The following is a 17,379-nucleotide window of genomic DNA, read 5'->3' as shown; positions in this document are numbered from 1 at the left end:
GGCGGTTGAAGTTTAAAGAACTTCTAAAAATACCACTTTTCTTTCAGCAAATGGATAATTAGAAATGAAATTGTCTATATCTAGGCAATTATTTCTTGGTTTTCCTGGTATTCAGATGGCGCCAAAACCGAGTATGGGTCAGTAGCTGGTATTTGTGGGAATAAACTAAGGACTAGAACTCACATAAGCCTTGGGCAATATGCCACTTCCTTTCAAGGAAGACAGTGAACATTGTACCAAGGAGATTAAAAGGCTAGGTATCGTTGACAGAAGAATAGCCATTTACACTAAAAGCCAGGCGACACTGAAGGCAATGTCGCTGACTTCCGCCAGGGCCTCCTTGCAGGTCCAAACACTCTTTGCCTCCACCTCGCATGCGGCCTTTAGTGATGTCTGTCAGAGAATATGGTTGTCTTCCAAGAATGTATTCCTAGCCTTTTTATTTCCCTGGCGCATTGTTCAATCGCTACGATTTCAGACTGGAAGACTGTAGCATATTTACCTAGGTTTACGAGCAGTTCGGTCTTTGGATTCATCCCGAAGATCCCCGTGCCCTTGTCGGTTTTGGAGCTCTTACTTCTCCTTGGATTAAAATATGAACTGGTGGGAGGTTTAACAACATCTCCAGGGCTGCAGTTAGCGTTATTCTCATGGCTCCAGAACACTGAGACAAGCTTGTCTTGGGGTGTCACTTAATAGCCTAAAAGACAGCCGAACAAGCTGTTGGTGCGAAGGTTTATGTAGGCTAAGATTCCTACTCCTGCGAGAGGAAAAGCCCAGGCCTGAAGGATACACGCGGGAGTCATTGAAAAAGCTTAAAATTGAGCTCTAGACAACTATAGATAGTTGAAGAGAATAGACCAATACTGGCCGCGGTGCGCAAGTCGTAATCATAACCATTTCTTATCTAAAGTCATGTGTGTTTGGTCGAAATGCGAAGAAGTACATTAACTTCCTGATCAAGCGATAAATTTAACACTGTATTCAGCTCTTCTTGATAATGAATGTGATATTCGGGCCAAATTAAACCCAACCATATAATAATCATAAAAATGTTCTCTCATCAGGTCAGACCACCTTAACACTAATAAACTGTATGTCCTTTATTTGAGTAAATTATTTATTCAGGTGAATGACACTTTATTCTGTGTCAAACATTAAAGACTACAAGAGAAATAAATGCAGGTGTTACGTTTTCGCCCTACACACTCAGAAGTCAATGAATTAGCATCACAAAGATAAAAAATAATGGTTCGCATTTTGTTTAATCGTTTAAACTATTGCTTTTTTTAACAGTCATTGTAACAAAAATTATACGTACAAAAACAAGTTAGTAACTAATAAAAATTAATGGAAATTAAACTACTGGGTTTTGCTCTTTTCTCTGAATTTGGTCAAAATTCGACAAAACTTACATCGTTAGATCGATAATATTCCAAAGTTTGGAAAAAAGGTCTGAGGCTTTAAGTTCGGGGTTAGCATAAGGTAATCACTATAAGGTCTTTGTGCCACTTGTTCGTTCGACGAGTTCATTAGGTCTAAGCCAGTGTTAGGTACTTGGCATACTGATCCCCTCGTCGGCTTAATTACTTTACCTTTACAAGACCTCGGTGAATTTTAGTTTACTATTTTCATCTTAATCTATCCGTAGCAAGACGTAGAAACACGTCTCTAGTGTAAATGGTTTACCAATGGTATCTTTAATAAAATATGTAAATAAAAGTACATAAACTACACACAACTTTTCTCTGTTTACTTCAATGTGACTGGAGTTTGATTGTGCGGATGTTGTTAGGGAAGTTGTTAGGGATCAAAATTTTAAAAGTGATTTTAGAAATTTAGGATTTGTTTCTACGGACGTTTTCACCAAAATTTTCAGTTTTTTTCGCTTAAGACTTCCTAATGGATTCTTTAATCAGAATTTCCGAGCACGAAGCGAACATATTGTACGAACTTCAAAAGCTGTTCATTAGCCATCTAATGGTTTCTGAAATATGTAAATTGTACACGAAGATGCTTTTTCTATTCAATTGTTCAAGTCAAAAGTTTCTTCGTTATATGGTTACACCCTCATGTTATAATAGTTTTACGTACTATCCTTTATGTTTTGGTGGTTATCGTCTAAGGCTGACCCTAGACTTACAATAACATTGGACAATACTTTCATTGTGCTATAGTAGTGAATGACATCTTGCTCCCAATTATCACGCCCAAAAGGGTCAATGTTTTCGCGTGAGCAAAACACGGCAAGAGTACCAAGAGAATTCTCCTCCTTCGAGCGCTAGGCGTAGACTAAAAAATATTGTGCAATATTAACCCTATACAGTGCAATGAAAAATATGATGCAATAAAATTAAACTCGCTCAAACTTTTGTTCAATCATTGAGCAAACTTCAGTACTAACCCTAAACGGTCGATAATATTGCGAAGAATTTTAGTAATATCATTAGTCGGTAATTAAATATACAGCGTAAATGAAAGATATGGAGGGAGAAAATGAAGTATGAATGAATATCGTTTTATATTTTTAAAAAACCCCTCCACTTTCGATCTCTCTTAACAATTAACGAATTAACGAGAAAGAGAGAGAGAGAGAGAGAGAGAGAGAGAGAGAGAGAGAGAGCAGCCGCATTAGTATAGTTAAATTTTTAATATGATTTCATAAATCCATTTTAAAGTTGTTTTATTTAAAACAAGAACTTTTTAAGACTAATCCGTCTTTTTTAAATTTGTTGGTTAATGTAGAAAACTGTTTTTAATAAAACAGTAAATACATCACTTTTCATTTATTTTGACGCATGGCCAAGATGCGAGAGAAAGAGAGAGTGTGTAAGTGGGAGAGAGGGAATGAGAGAGAGACCACATACATCACTAGAGTAACGTTATTAATGTAATTATATTTATATTAAAAGGCTTGCTAAACTTGCATAATCTGGAATGAAGTAATTGTTTTTAGATATTTTTTTCTTACTCGTGATAACGTTTTATTCGAATGGGTAGGGCCAGAAGCATGTAACACGCTTCTGTTTAAGAGGGGCACCCTTATATTTTATACCTTCTTATGTGGATGCCCTGGTGAAAAAGTAAGATATAGACGGTGCTTTGAGGGCTACTTCATCTCTAATAGAGACGTTACACGTCCTGGCATAACCATACTTTTCTCAACCACTTTTCATATACTCCTAATGTGACTTATACCAAGCATTAGAACATAAAACCCGACACGCCCTTCTTCGCGAGTAAATAACACTTATCTTCGTCATTTCGCCCCGGTGATTCGGGAATTGTAATAATTGCTTGCTTGTGTACTAACAGACACTCAAATAAGCAAATACTTGAAATTAATTAGTTATAGTTTTCGTGATTAAAGAATAAATTAAGTAAAGATGCAATCACTAAAAAGTTAACTTGATGCATATCTAGGATTGGAATGGATAATTATGCATAGTGCATAGGGACAGATACATAGATAAACAGATTGATTTGTAACTAAAGTAATAGGAATGTTCGATGTATATTTTAATTAAAACTCTAATGTCAAATTCTAATGTCTTTAAGGATTCGAAAAGTTACAGAGCTGTTATCTTGCTGAGCACGTTAAGAACCCACCCAGACTTCGTAGATGCTTGATTGATCATGTGAAATGGAATATTAGTAACGACAACTGGGGGTAGTGTTGCTTTACAAAAAAATAATGCTTTTGAAATATTCTGGCATAATGATATTACGTTCAAGTTGAATAATTCGAAATTCCCACACGCCTTGCGAGAGAGAAAAAAATGCATTTTGACAAGTTTGCGAGCAGGAATTGTTCCACTAGGGATTTTCTTGGATTCCACATGGCTACGTTCTCAGCCACACACTCTTCCAGTTTACATACGATCGAAAAGCTTTAATAATGTGTCTGCTGTCAAAATAATTTTGAAGGTGGAAAATCAAAATAACACGGACTTGCCTGCTTCTTGATAAAAACTGGAGAAACAGTACTAAGCCCACTGTAAGATATTTACTTCTTCTAATAATAAATAATAATATTTACTGTGGAACAATAAACTAAATCTTAGCCCTTTGTAAGCAAAATAAATAAAATGTTGAATAGAAATGTACTAAAATTGAATTGCTTCTTCATAAAAGTGACATTGAAAACAAAAATAATTTATCAGTAAACTTATGCCATATTTGCAAAACAGTCTCAGTGTGGTCATTCCACTACAAAATCATTAAGATTGAGATCATAAAACATAGGATTGACTTCATTTCATGAAATCATTAGGTACAACAAATTCATTTTGGATGGTAATGGATAAACATTTCTCTACACCAACATATAACTTTGACCATCCCAGGTTTTTCTTAAGCTACTTTCCAGAATATGAGAAAGTTCCAAAACTCATCTATTCAAAATATCTGACAAAACTCAAGAACTTTTCTCAATCTACAGGCCCATTAGTTTGCTCAATTTCATGAGTAAAATTTTCAAAAAGTAATATATAGAAGAATAGAATGCCACTCAACACTAATAAAGGAAGAGCAATTCAAATTTTGCCCTAGGTTCAGCATATTGCTCAAGGCATACAGGCTTAGCAGAGCTCAGCAACTAGCAGAGAAATAGACTTAGTAGGCGATAGCATTAGTATTAAAAGAGAGGTTGAAAGCCTTTGACACATTAAGGCAAGATGATATTGTTTACAGGATGCTTGAATATAATTTTTGTAATATAATTAAAATTGTGCGCTCCTATCTGCAAATGAGGTCTTTTCATGTTGCCCTCTAATAATTATTTTTATTCTCCTTTCAAGATTAAAGAGGCATCCTTCAAGGCTTGATTCTGGCCCCTACATTGTTTTGCAATTTTTAAGAAAAGCGCTGTCCGAATAAAATTTTGTCAGCTAGTTGCACTCTACCAGTATTATATAGTATTATATACATACTAAAATTGAATTGCTTCTTCATAAAAGTGACATTGAAAACTAACAAATATTTTTCTTTGAGGTTTAATGTGATTGCCAAAAATATTTACATACTATTCAGAGGAAAAAATCATTTCTGCACCAGATATAAGTTAACAACTAATACATCTAAAACTAGAAGCATTTTTTCATTAAACCATATGCCCTTGCTCACTGATAAAATATTGTTTGGTGTAAAGTCTTTGTATTGGTTTAAGTATCTAACCTAGGAATGACACTCAACTCCAAATGAAATTTTATCCAATACATCCAAATCTTGTTTGAAAATGTAAAGCTGCAACTAGAGTACTAATTGTTGTTTAAGAGGTAATCTGGATTCCAGATTCTGGAATGAGTGTACCAAACAAACTCTGTACCACAAATACCTTAAAGATTAAAGCAGGCATCTCTCAAGGTTCGATTCTAGAAACGACATTGTTTCATATTTTTCTAAATGTTCTAAACTAACATAAATTTTGTTAACTGGCATTATCTACTGATTTTCCTGGAGGATTAGTGCGATTTCCAAAAACATTCATACGGAACTGTACCAGATATATGTTAAAAATTAACATATCTAACACTAGATGCATTGAAGATTTTTATGAACTGAAATATTTTTGCGGCAGAACTCCATCATAGGTAAAATAGAGGAAAAACTACTGGAACTAAAGGTGTTTTTCTACTAGATGCATTCTTTTCACCAAATAATGTAAAACTAAATGGCAATGTAAAACTCCAACTAGAGTATTTTTTGCAATTGCTTAGCAGGGAATCGTGAATGAGTATACCAAACAAAGCACTCTTATAGAGACCAATGTTATTACTTGTGTTACTTATATGCTTGCCTTTCATGGAGTTACACATGCCAGTCAAATATTACACACTCCAAGTAGTTCAAAATAAACTCTTACGGCTTGCTTCCATCTCGACCAGGAATTTCAAACTAACTGAGTTTCACAAAATTACAAACTTGGTTTGGATTAAGAGGCAATTGCTGATCCGTAGAGGTCACCAATTTTATAGGTAAATGAGAGCCCTGCACAAGGCACAAATTTGATATGCAAGTTCATAGTTGCCTATTCTTCTTTGGAAAAATTTCGAATGAGAAATTTAATAAATGTAAAGAACATTATTTATAACACAATTTGCATTGTTTCTAATACACAACTTTTTAATTTAAAAAAATCTTTCATAATTGTCCAAAAACTTTACAAAAGGTGAATGTTTAACTTAAAACAGAACAAAGTCCAGTTCAAAAGTAGGATGCAGAGCTACCTATTAGAAATTTGCAGAATGGACCAAATGGGTATTTGAAGCTTGATCATTATAAACATCGCTATATTAGTATGCTACCAAACTATCAATTTATAATATATAAATTATTAATTTATATTACATATAACTTAAATAAATTAAATCTTATATCTATACCTCTCTTTTCCCCTTTGTTTCAATCGCTCACTCCCTTGTGGTCCTTTCATACCCACAAAGAATTTGTGAATTTATGTAGTTTCATACTTGTTCAAGAGATTCAAATAAAATAACCCAAAACAAAATATGCTTACAAATTGATGACCAGATTGGAAAAATTCACCGTACCGGGTTTTGTCTATTAGAGTTTATTGATGTGAAGAAATAGTTATATAGTAAAAATTTATGTTAAATACCAAAATAAAAATTACATATTTTAAACCAGATGAGGGAAGGAATGCATTATTGGTTTAAACGTTGTTTATGTATGAATATTATAATAAACAGGGGCAATAATAAAATTCAATTTTTGATCATGTTGGTAATGTGTGTATAGCTGAAAAGTCTTAACAGTAGAGAGAGTTGACTTACCTTTAGTTCCTTCTGCCTGGTAAAAGAAAAAATTAAATTAAAATTAGAGAATAGTAGGCAACATACATATAAACATATAAATGAAATTTACCATCGAGGAACAATCCCTGTTTTAAAACAGCAATGATGAACCAGGAACTGCACACTATTTAACTCGCGAGAACTTTTAACACCCTTTTTAAACATCACTTCACTAAAACAGAAAAAAAAGATTTAAAATTGTTGAAAAACCTTGAAAAATAAAAATGCAAGAAACATGAAGCATACAGAAAATTAAATGTACTTTTTAAATATAAATTATTTATCACAACCAACAAACAAATCTATGAAATACACGTATAACATAAAACGTGGGGATGAACCTACAGATTACCTAGGTAAAATTTAGATATGTGTCAGTAAATAAACACATGAGAAAAAATGTCTCAGAGACTTTTTTTGTTTGATATATATGATTTTGTAATATGTATATTTTTGATCATTTCTACGTATTGAGTACTATTACATGTTATGTTGTTTGTTGGTGATTAAAGATTGTTCAAATCTTGTTATCAGTTCAATTTTTCATTTAGCTATGTCTTATATTTTTCATTAGAAATATCCAATAAACAAGATGGAATTACGCCCTAGAAGACTGGTGCGTAATTTTGTCTTTTTGTATAAGCTGTCAAATAATGTAATAGAGTGTTCCTACTTATTAACATTAATCCAGTTCAAAGTTCCTACTTTCATACTGGGGGGAGTAAGTGACTGCAACGGTTTAGGCGTTGACACAGCATTCATCTTTGTAAGGGAAACATACTTACAAATCAGCTTTTTTTTCATAAACCCTGATACCTCGAGGGTTCATACAACCTCGTAGTTGAAATATCCTTGTATTTAAAATAAATAAATAATAATGCTAATAATAATACAGGGTGCTCATCTTTGTAAGGGAAAACTCACAGGTTCAAATCCAGTGGTACTGAATTTGAATCCATAGTACTTACAAATTGACATTTTTTCATAAACACTGACACCCCGAGGGTTTATACAACCTTGAAGTTGAAATACCCATGTATTACAAATAAACAAAGAAAGCAAAAAGAAAAAAAGAAAAAGCTACATAAAAAGATACATTGGGATCCTTATACCTATGAAACAATTCTAAGGGCATTGAGTTTGCATACATCATACTCTAGAAGACTGGTGTGTGATTTGTTTTTTGTATAATTCGTTAAATTAATAGATTGTTCCTACATATTAACATTAATCAAGTTTAAATTTACTACTCGGGGGTGTTGGTGGCCGCAACGGTTTAGGTGTTGAGACAGGGCGTCCATCTTTGTAAGGGAAAGGTCCTGGGTTCAAGTTGTTAAATTAATACATTGTTCCTATATATTAACTTAATCAAGTTGAAAGTTCCTACTTGGGGCACCGATGGTCGCAACCGTTTAGGTGTTGACAGGGCGCTCATCTTTGTGAGGGAAAATTCTTGGGTTCAAATCCACTAGCCCTACATTCAAACTACTTACAAATCAGTTTTTTTAATAAACACTGTCACCCCGAGGGTTCATACAATCTTGTAGTTGAAATACCCTTGTATTAAAAATAAAGAAAAAAGAAAAAAAAGCTGCATAGGGATCCTTATAATTATGAAACAATACTAAGGGCATTGAGTTTGCATACATCATTCTCTAGAAGACTGGAATGTGATTTTTTTTTTGTATAATTGTTAAATAATATAATTTTCCTACTTATTAAAATTCATCAAATTTAAAGTTCCTACTTTTTAGTGTTGGTGTCCACAATGGTGTCGGTTTAAGTGGCGATAGGGCGCTCATCTTTGTAAGGGAAATCTCCCGAATTCGAACCCGACATACTTAGGAATTGGCTTTTTTTGTTTTTCAAAAACACCAACACCTCAAGGGTTCATATAACCTCGTAGTTGAAATACCCTCGTTAAAAAAAGTTCCTACTTTTCGTTCAAGGTCAAAGGATTATTTAAAAACAAATTGTGCAATACAAATTATATTATAAATCAACTGATAAATGGTAAGATGAGCAAATGAGAATATTTATTTGCTAACTACTTCTGTTCATAACCTTAAGAAAGATGTATTAAACTCAAGTAATTAATAGTGAAATTTATTCCTAATTTTCGGTTTGTTATGTGTTTAGTACATAATATTTAATGCATATATGTGTATAATATGCAAATTGTATAGAATTAGTTTAGTACACTTACCAATTTAAAATTTTTATCTGTATATAATACACTGGTTGTGGGCACCCGCCTGTTAATAAAGAAAAAAATCAGAGATGGCGCTGAGTGTCCTTTTGTGAAGAAAGTTCTGCCAACCGGTAACAATCGTGACAGTATTTGTCAGCCTGACAATAAAAGAGAGGTCTGTTTCATGTTTATTGTCAATTGGTGGAAAATAACAAGTAGTTCTTTTTTTTAATATACTGAATTTATTCGGTTTTCGTCCGGGTCTGCGTAGTTCTCGATTCGAATCCGCCGTTGGCCAGACTGAGTCGGCAGTAAGCATGTCACAAGAGTCGGGACTGGGAGAAGTTTATATTTATTTAACCAGTGGTCAGAGTGATTGTGAACGTTACGACGTCCGGTCACCGAGGAGGTCTATTTCTGAGCACAGGGGTTATTTCTGTCTGATTTTTTAAACGTCGTCTTATTCTCCGAGTCGGACCAGCCCATTTCGTGACTTGTGCCTCAGTGCTTATTTGTCGAGTTTTAAAAGCCAAACAGAAACAAGGTAAGTCCGAACTTTCCCCCTTTTCTTTGACGTTGTCAAGATGCGAAAAAACCAAAGAGTAAAAAGACAGAAGGATTTTGTGAATTGTGACTAGTATTTCGTAGTATTAGACACTGTACACTAGTTGGTTTTTTGTTATTATGCATTTTTAACTATTTTTTACAATAAATATAATTGTTCAAGCATGTTTTTTAAAGATATTTTTAAAGTGTTTTTCTTTCTTAAAAAAAGGGCACTTGCTTCATCATAATGACGAGTACGGCAAAAGCTCTCATGTGCTTTTTCTCTTTTGAAACCAAAGAAAACAGATTCTTGGCAAAATCGCTACTTTAAAAGAACACACATTTTATACCTGATTTGGGATTGTTATACCACAATTTTTCAGTTTTTTTAAAAAATCTATTTAAAAAAACATATCTCTGATGGTTAAAATAAAACAGTGAATATTATTCATGTTCGTATTGATCAATTTGACTTAGTGCCATGGGGATGGGAAAGTAGACAGAAAAACTTTTCCCCTTATAAAATATCTGTATGTTTGATATGATATAGGGATTATTTGAATTGTAGTAAATTTTCTTCTTTGAAGCCGCCTTGAAGGGCGTTTATTTTTTCAAATTTTCAGCTTTGACAGGCGTTATGGCGCCAATATGTATTATTCAAATTATAATCTTAAAAAAGTAATGCATATTTCAATTTATTGATTTATTTTGGAAAGTACAGTTTTTTGGCTATTTTGTCAAGGATTTTATTTCATTTTATTTTATTATTTTTTTATCTGTTTAACAACGATTTTATATATTTTTTTATACATAACCTGCTTCGCCTATTGAGAAATGGTTTCCATTTCCAGTTTGCAATTTGTTCCAAATTGGGAAAATCACTTTTCTCAAAATTAAATCAAGAGGGAACCAGTTTTTAGTAAAATAGGAATTCGCGGATATTATTGTGTTTCCAGTAAATTTTCTTTCAGCCGCCTTGATGGATGTTTATTTTTTCAAATTTGACAGGCATTATGGCGCCAATATGTATTTTCAAATTATCATCTTAAAAAAATAATGCATATTTCAAATTATAAATTTATTTTGGAAAGTACAGTTTTTTTGTCTATTTGACGAGGATTTTATTTATTTTATACATAACTTATTTCGCCTATTGAGAAGTTGTTTCCATTTCCAGTTTGCAGTTGGTTCCAAAATTGGGATAACCATTTTACTCATAATTAAATCATGAGGGAACCTTTTTATCTTTTTACAATCAATAAACATCCATTCACCGATATTTTATTATTCTTAGTAAATTGTTTTCTAGCCGCCATGAAGGGCGTTTATTTTTTCAAATTTTCAACTTTGACAGCCGTAATGGCGCCAATATGTATTTTCAAATTATCATCTTAAAAAAAGTAATGCATATTTCAATTTATAAATTTATTTTGGAAAGTACAGTTTTTTGTCTATTTGGCAAGGATGTTATTTTTATTATTATTATTTTTTTTATACATAACCTATTTCGCCTATTGAGAAGTTGTTTCCATTTTCAGTTTGCAATTGGTTCCAAAATTGGGAAAACTGCTTTTACTCTTAATTAAATCATGAGGGAACCTTTTTATTTTTTATTTATTTTATTTATTTTTTTAATACATAACCTATTTCGCCAATTAGGAAATTGTTTCCATTTCCACTTTGCTATTTTTTCCAAAATTGGGGAAGCCACTTTTGCTCAAACTTGGATCAAGAGGGAACCATTTTTTAGTAAAATAGGAATGCGCCAATATGTATTGCTGCAACTGTCATCTTCTTTTAAACAAAGTGCATATTTCAATTTACATATTCATTTTATTTTGTAAAATATTGTTTTTGTCAAAATTTTATTTGGTACTTATTCAACTTTACCTATTAAGAAATGGTTTCAGTCCCTGTTTGCAAGTTGTTCAGAAATTGGGGAAATCATTTTCAAAATTGAATCAAGAGAGGACAAAAAAGTTTGCTTATAATTTTTGTTTTGAAAAAATTGGACTTGACAGTATCATTCGATTTCTAGTAAATTTTCTTTTAGGTTCGTTTTTTGTTTATTAAACAACTTTGTATTTTTAGTTTCTGCCATTAATTACATGAAGGAATGGTGGCCAGTTCTAATTTGCATCTTTTTTACAAATTGCGGCAACTACTTTTCTTATTTCAAAAATCATCTAAAATAAATTTCTGAGGTAGCCATACAACACAGATTTCTTACTTATTTTATTTTTCAATTTGTATTTTTGAGTGAAATAGGAATCAATGTTTTTTTTTAATTAGCAGTTTCTGAAAACAACTAAAAAGTGTAATTTAAAACAACCGGTTGCCTATTCCAGTTTACAATGTTTGTTTTTCAAAATGGTACAAAATAAAATTACGAGAACTATTGAGAGTTTTAACCTTTCCAATTACGGATTTAAACATTATCTTAATTATAAAACTAAATAAAAAATAACCAAATTAAAATACGGCAACACTTGAAAAAAGTCAAATTAAATTAAAAATTATAATTTCCCTAATACAAATTGGCTCCATCACGCCTCTCAAAGATAGGAATTTTAAATAAAATCTTTCTAGCGTTTTTATTTAACCAACTTCACCTGTTCAAGTTTCATTTTTGTTTTTAAAAATTATGCAAGCCTTTTTTCTCTATCATAACGTTTCTAAAATTTTGTCACGAGAAAACTGTAAAATACTGGTATGAATAGGAATTAGCGGGCATTCTCTTGTTTATACCAATGTATTGTTGCTAGAAGTGACAAATATTTAGGAGAGTTAGCTTATTCAAAGTTAACGTTTGATCGCTAAAAATGTATTTCCTATATTAAATAATTAAACACCACGGAACAACCCATGGAATTTGAATTGTTAATAATATGTAATATGTTTAAGACCCCTCGTCTTAAATCCCATCGGGTAGGTGGACGGACGTTAAGCCTTCTGTATGACGACAATTACACTACTTGTTTTAAGTAAATACATTTAAAGTGTAATAAACATACAGGTGAGGATTCTTTCGTTTCTAGCTATGAAGTTGTGGTGGTTGAAGTTTTTTTAACCTTTTTAAAGGGTTTTAGGTAATACATATTTTTCAAATTGTTTGTATCTTAAAAAAGAACCTTAACATATTCTGTTACATTTTTATTAATGAAAAGGGCTCTTTTTTGCTTAGGAAAACAAATATTTCATTTTTCAAATTGTTATCTTTAAAAAGATCGTTAGCATATTCATGTACATTTTTATACTGAAAAATGTTTTGTTTAATAGACGTGATGAAAAAATTTGCGTTTTTTATATGAAATAATAATAGAAAAAATTTCTTTTTTTAATGTTATAAAGATTTTGTTTTTAGTTTAATAAACTGTTCAATAAACATTTATGTCATGTTTCGTTGTTAACGTTTGGAGCTTATTTAAGTTTCGTGTTTTAATTTCTTTTCCAAAATAGTTCCAAAATAAAAGATTAGGGGTTTATCGTATTAACATGAGAACTTTTATATGAAATCCTATGTTATAAGTAACCCTTTAAGCACAGTTGCCCTTGCTAATCCATTACTCCAATTGAAAATATACTATAATAAGATTAATTCACCAATAGGAATTTTTTAATTCTACTTTTATTCAAAAATTCAACATTCCATATTTTAATTTTGTTGTTATGCTTTTATTAAACAGTTTTATTCAAAGCTCAGCGCTTTGTTCAATCTTGCCAAAATATTTAATAGACGAAAAGTTATAATTCACAATTAATTAAGAATGATTATGATGTATTTTTTTGGTCATTATTTAACTAGTATTACCTCTCGGTACTTGTTCTTAACGGAGAAAAAAAAGTATAAATAACTTGTACGCTTGGGCAAAAAGGGCAATAGTGTTAATTTTCAATGTTGATTACGTAAGTTCAACGGGAGAATTTAATAGAATTTTTAATATTTTTGGGAATAAAGGTCAACTACGAACCGTTTGGTTCAACCTATTACTGCCCAACTTAAATTTTGCAATTTTTTTCCCTCTACGCCGTTATTTAATTTGCCACTGTGTGTCATATGTTTACTTTTTTTGTGTGTGGATATTCACCATCCATTTCGTAAATACAAATTTATAATATACAAAAAATGTAATAGCAGAAAGTTAAAATAATTCTATATGTATATTGTCAAATGTAGACATAATTCAATGATGACTGTTTCGTGTTTACATTTTGGTAGAAGCGCACAAATATGGAAAAAGAAAGTTAAAGTTTATCATGAGCTATAATTAGATTTAGGAATGTAGTTCTCGTACACTATTTTTGCAATTACGTACAGTTATTTCATTAGTTCCGAATTAGTGCTAAGAATGTCAGTATAAAAAATAATACTAAAGTAGGAATGAATTGAATGAATAAATTTAAAATGCCTACTGAATTCCATTCTCCTTTCTTTTTTCAACATTTATATTTACTCCCATTATATTTAGTGGTCTGATTGACCAAATTACTTCTTTCAGTTAATTAATCTTTTTATGTAAGATTTTCGTTGAAATGAAAAAGTAAGTGTCACGAGCGAGATTCAAACCCTTTGGAGCCGAAGGTCGTGGGTCGAATCCCGCTCGTGACACTAATGTTTTCATTTCAAACAAAACCATACATAAAAAGATTAATTAATTTATATTTATGTGAGAGTTAAAAAATTCGTTAAAGCGTATTTGAGCAGTGAAAAGTTTCATGATTTATTTATGTATGATTTGTTCGTTGAAAAAGTAAAATCGGCCAAATGAATTGAAATAAAAGTGTTAGCATGCTTCGATGCGGTTTTATCGTATGTGACTAGCTCTGGTCCGTTTATCTTCGCTGTTTTGCTTCTAATTAATAAGCGATAACGGTTCAGACGCCAAAAATAAGCGGACTGGGGTGCTCTATGGGAAATTTGCTGATAGCTCAAAAACTCGAAGACGAGAGTCCAACAATGAATCTAAATTGCCCAAGATTAAACTGCTCACCGAAATAGTAACGCAGTATTTGATTGCTAATGAAACTCTTGCCTCGTAAAGTAGCTCAACTTTAAGTTATTGTTTTAATATTTTCTTTACGTAGATCCATGGTTTTGAAATAAGAATGACTAAGCTACATTACATTCAGTTACATTTAAGATTCCGAAATCACGGAGCATTTAACCTATATTTTCAATTGGAGTAATGGATGACCAAGGGCAATTTTGCTTTCCTTCATTGCATAATTTATATATGCGGTCCAGTTTTCAGCTAACCACGGTGAACCATGCTATGCCGGTAATATCAAATGTTATGGAGTTAGGAGAACCATTTCTTTTAATCGGAGTTAGCTATTTAAAAAAATAAAATCATAGCTGCTCTATTTCCATTCGTCAAGGTTTTTCTATTTCCTGAAATATTTGTTCCAGCAAACGTTGCAAATCTTCACCGAACGAAATCGAAACATCGTAGAAGTCGGATGATAACGCTTTTTAAAAGGGTCTGTTAAGAAGGCAATGAATACATTATAATAAGTGAATAGGCTTTAATTTAGTTCGCTATCATGAATATTTATACTTGAATTGCAGATTGATATGTAAATGGCTCTAAATTATTTGGTTGTCTGATATTGGCTAAATTATGTCTGATTGTTTACCTTAAATATAGTAAACAATTTTTAAAGCACCGTAAAATTGTTTAAATTTATTATTCTAACATAAAGTATCCGATTCCTAATTTATTATTTTCACTAGTGGAATTTTTAAAAATTCGCTGTTCATCTATGTTTAAATTATTTTATGTGCTTGTTAGAATACGTTCTGAACGATAAAAATCGGTATACACATTTTTGTGTAGTATTCCCAAATCATATTGATCTTTTTCTAAATCTCATTGAATTATTTACAAACCGAATTGAAGTTTTCCTTGTCAAATTTCACTTTTCCAAATTTAAATGAACTTTTTTCTAGCCTAATTGAGCCCTTCCAAGCCTAATTGTGCTTTTCTTTATCAAAGTGAACTTTTTGCAAACCAAACTGAACTATTTTCGAACCCAATTGAAATATTTCTAAGCCTAATTGGACATGTACAAGCCAAATTGAACATTTTCAAACCAAATTGAACTTTTCCATATGCATTAATGTGTGGTGATTAGTGACCGTTAATCGATAATTATTCAGAAATCTCACGATTTCTGAATAATCATATGCATTAAATTATTTTCAACTTAATTGAACTATTCCAAACGAAATTGAATATTTTTATTCAAAATTAACTATTTTCTAACCGGAATGAAACTTTCCCAAAATCTCTAATTGACCACCACCAGGCCAAATCAAACATTTTTTTCAAACCATATTGAACTTTTCTATACCATATTGAACTATTTCTAAACCAAATTGAACTATTTCCAAACCAAAATTATCTTTTTTCCAAACCTAATGGAACACTTCGAAGCCAAATTGAACTTTTTCAAAACAGAATACTTTCAAACGTTTCATGCTCAAAAGCTTGAATGTTTATATAATTCTGTACACTTTCCCAGTAACACCCACCGAATATTTTAATATCATCATTGATCGATTGTAACCAGGAAATAATAGGAATAATTTACACATTTGCTTTTTTTTGGGTGGAGTAATATTTTTGTTTATTGTTTATTTTCCATTTTTCTGCTGATACCGAAAATTCTAAATAAATCGCGTTTTTTTTTTCAATAAACCTTCACTTTCGCTTTGATAGTCGTGGAAAAGGTCTAACTGTCACCGTAATGATTGAATTGCCGTTATTTACATTTCTACATTTTACGCCAAAAGTTCTTCCGCTTTTGACCTACTGGCAATTATTAAACAAACGTTGGCCATTGTGTAAATTTTACAACAAACTCATATCTGTTCTTTTTGTGCGGATATATTTCCATGTTATTGTTTATTTTTTTAAATGTTTGTAAGCATTTTTCGATCATGTTTTTGTGGAAATTTATTACCTCGAGATAATTTTTATAGACTAACGGTGAGATAACGGCTTATTAAGTGAATCGTAAAGAAGTAAATAAACACGATTATTTACATAGGCTTTATTAAACGATTAGTAAAAAAAATAAATAAAAAAAATAATTTAAAAAAAACAGTCTCTTATACCTAGTTATTATATCTTGTACTACTACTCTTTTCAAACTACTCAATTATTATTAATCAATTTTTTATTCAATTTTTTTTGTAATGTATTGTACTCGTAGACACGTGTAGTTTTGCGATTTGGGTTGAAGCAGTTCAATTTTCTTTCTATCAGCCCACTCCACGTCCGCCTACTGATTTCCTATTGACCCGAAAGCCCAACCATGCCACCTTATTGAGTAAAAAAACAAGAAGAAAAATAGTTTGGGTAAAAGGTATAAACCTTAAAATAGGAACTGGTCATACTCATGCGCATTAGCCTAGCTACAGACAAGGTCTGGAGGTAAATTACAGACTGGTAACAATAGAGGATAACAACAAAAATAAACCTAATTACTTTTCAATCGGGTTTTTTTGAGTGAACAGTTGTCATTTTCAACCAGGAAAAGGCTAATGTGATATAGTTCACTTATACATAGGACTTTTCTTTTCCAAGTCAATTTTGCAACAATTAAAAAAACGTATTTATGAAATGCTATTAGATTTCCAAGTTTTATAGATTTGATATTTGACTATAATAATTATATTGCGGAATAAAGTAAGATTGAACTGATAAATTAGACAAGGTTTGAGCTCAGGAGGAAAATATTGTATCTTCATGAATGTACGTTTGTTGACATAAATTACATTTTCATTTTATATTTTCATGGGTGAATTCCAGGTCGATAAAT

The 17,379-nt window shown here is 31.5% G+C and overlaps 1 protein-coding gene across 2 annotated transcripts in view; it reads left to right on the top strand.

Annotated features, from left to right (window-relative positions):
* Nucleotides 1-9,346: 9,346 nt before the first annotated feature.
* LOC112126321 overlaps nt 9,347-17,379 on the top strand; it is a 98,200-nt gene continuing 90,167 nt past the window's right edge. Inside the window, exon 1 of one of the 2 annotated variants that reach the window (XM_024225182.1) lies at nt 9,347-9,550. The gene's annotated coding sequence lies outside the window, so the exon portion shown is untranslated. The remainder of the gene's footprint in view (nt 9,551-17,379) is intronic. The other variant, XM_024225181.1, reaches the window with a different exon arrangement.

Source organism: Cimex lectularius, unplaced genomic scaffold (assembly GCF_000648675.2).
Source record: "Cimex lectularius strain Harlan isolate CLEC.00 unplaced genomic scaffold, Clec_2.1 scaffold15, whole genome shotgun sequence".
Taxonomy (NCBI): Eukaryota; Metazoa; Arthropoda; class Insecta; order Hemiptera; family Cimicidae; genus Cimex; species Cimex lectularius.
This window is presented reverse-complemented; position numbering and strand designations above follow the sequence as displayed.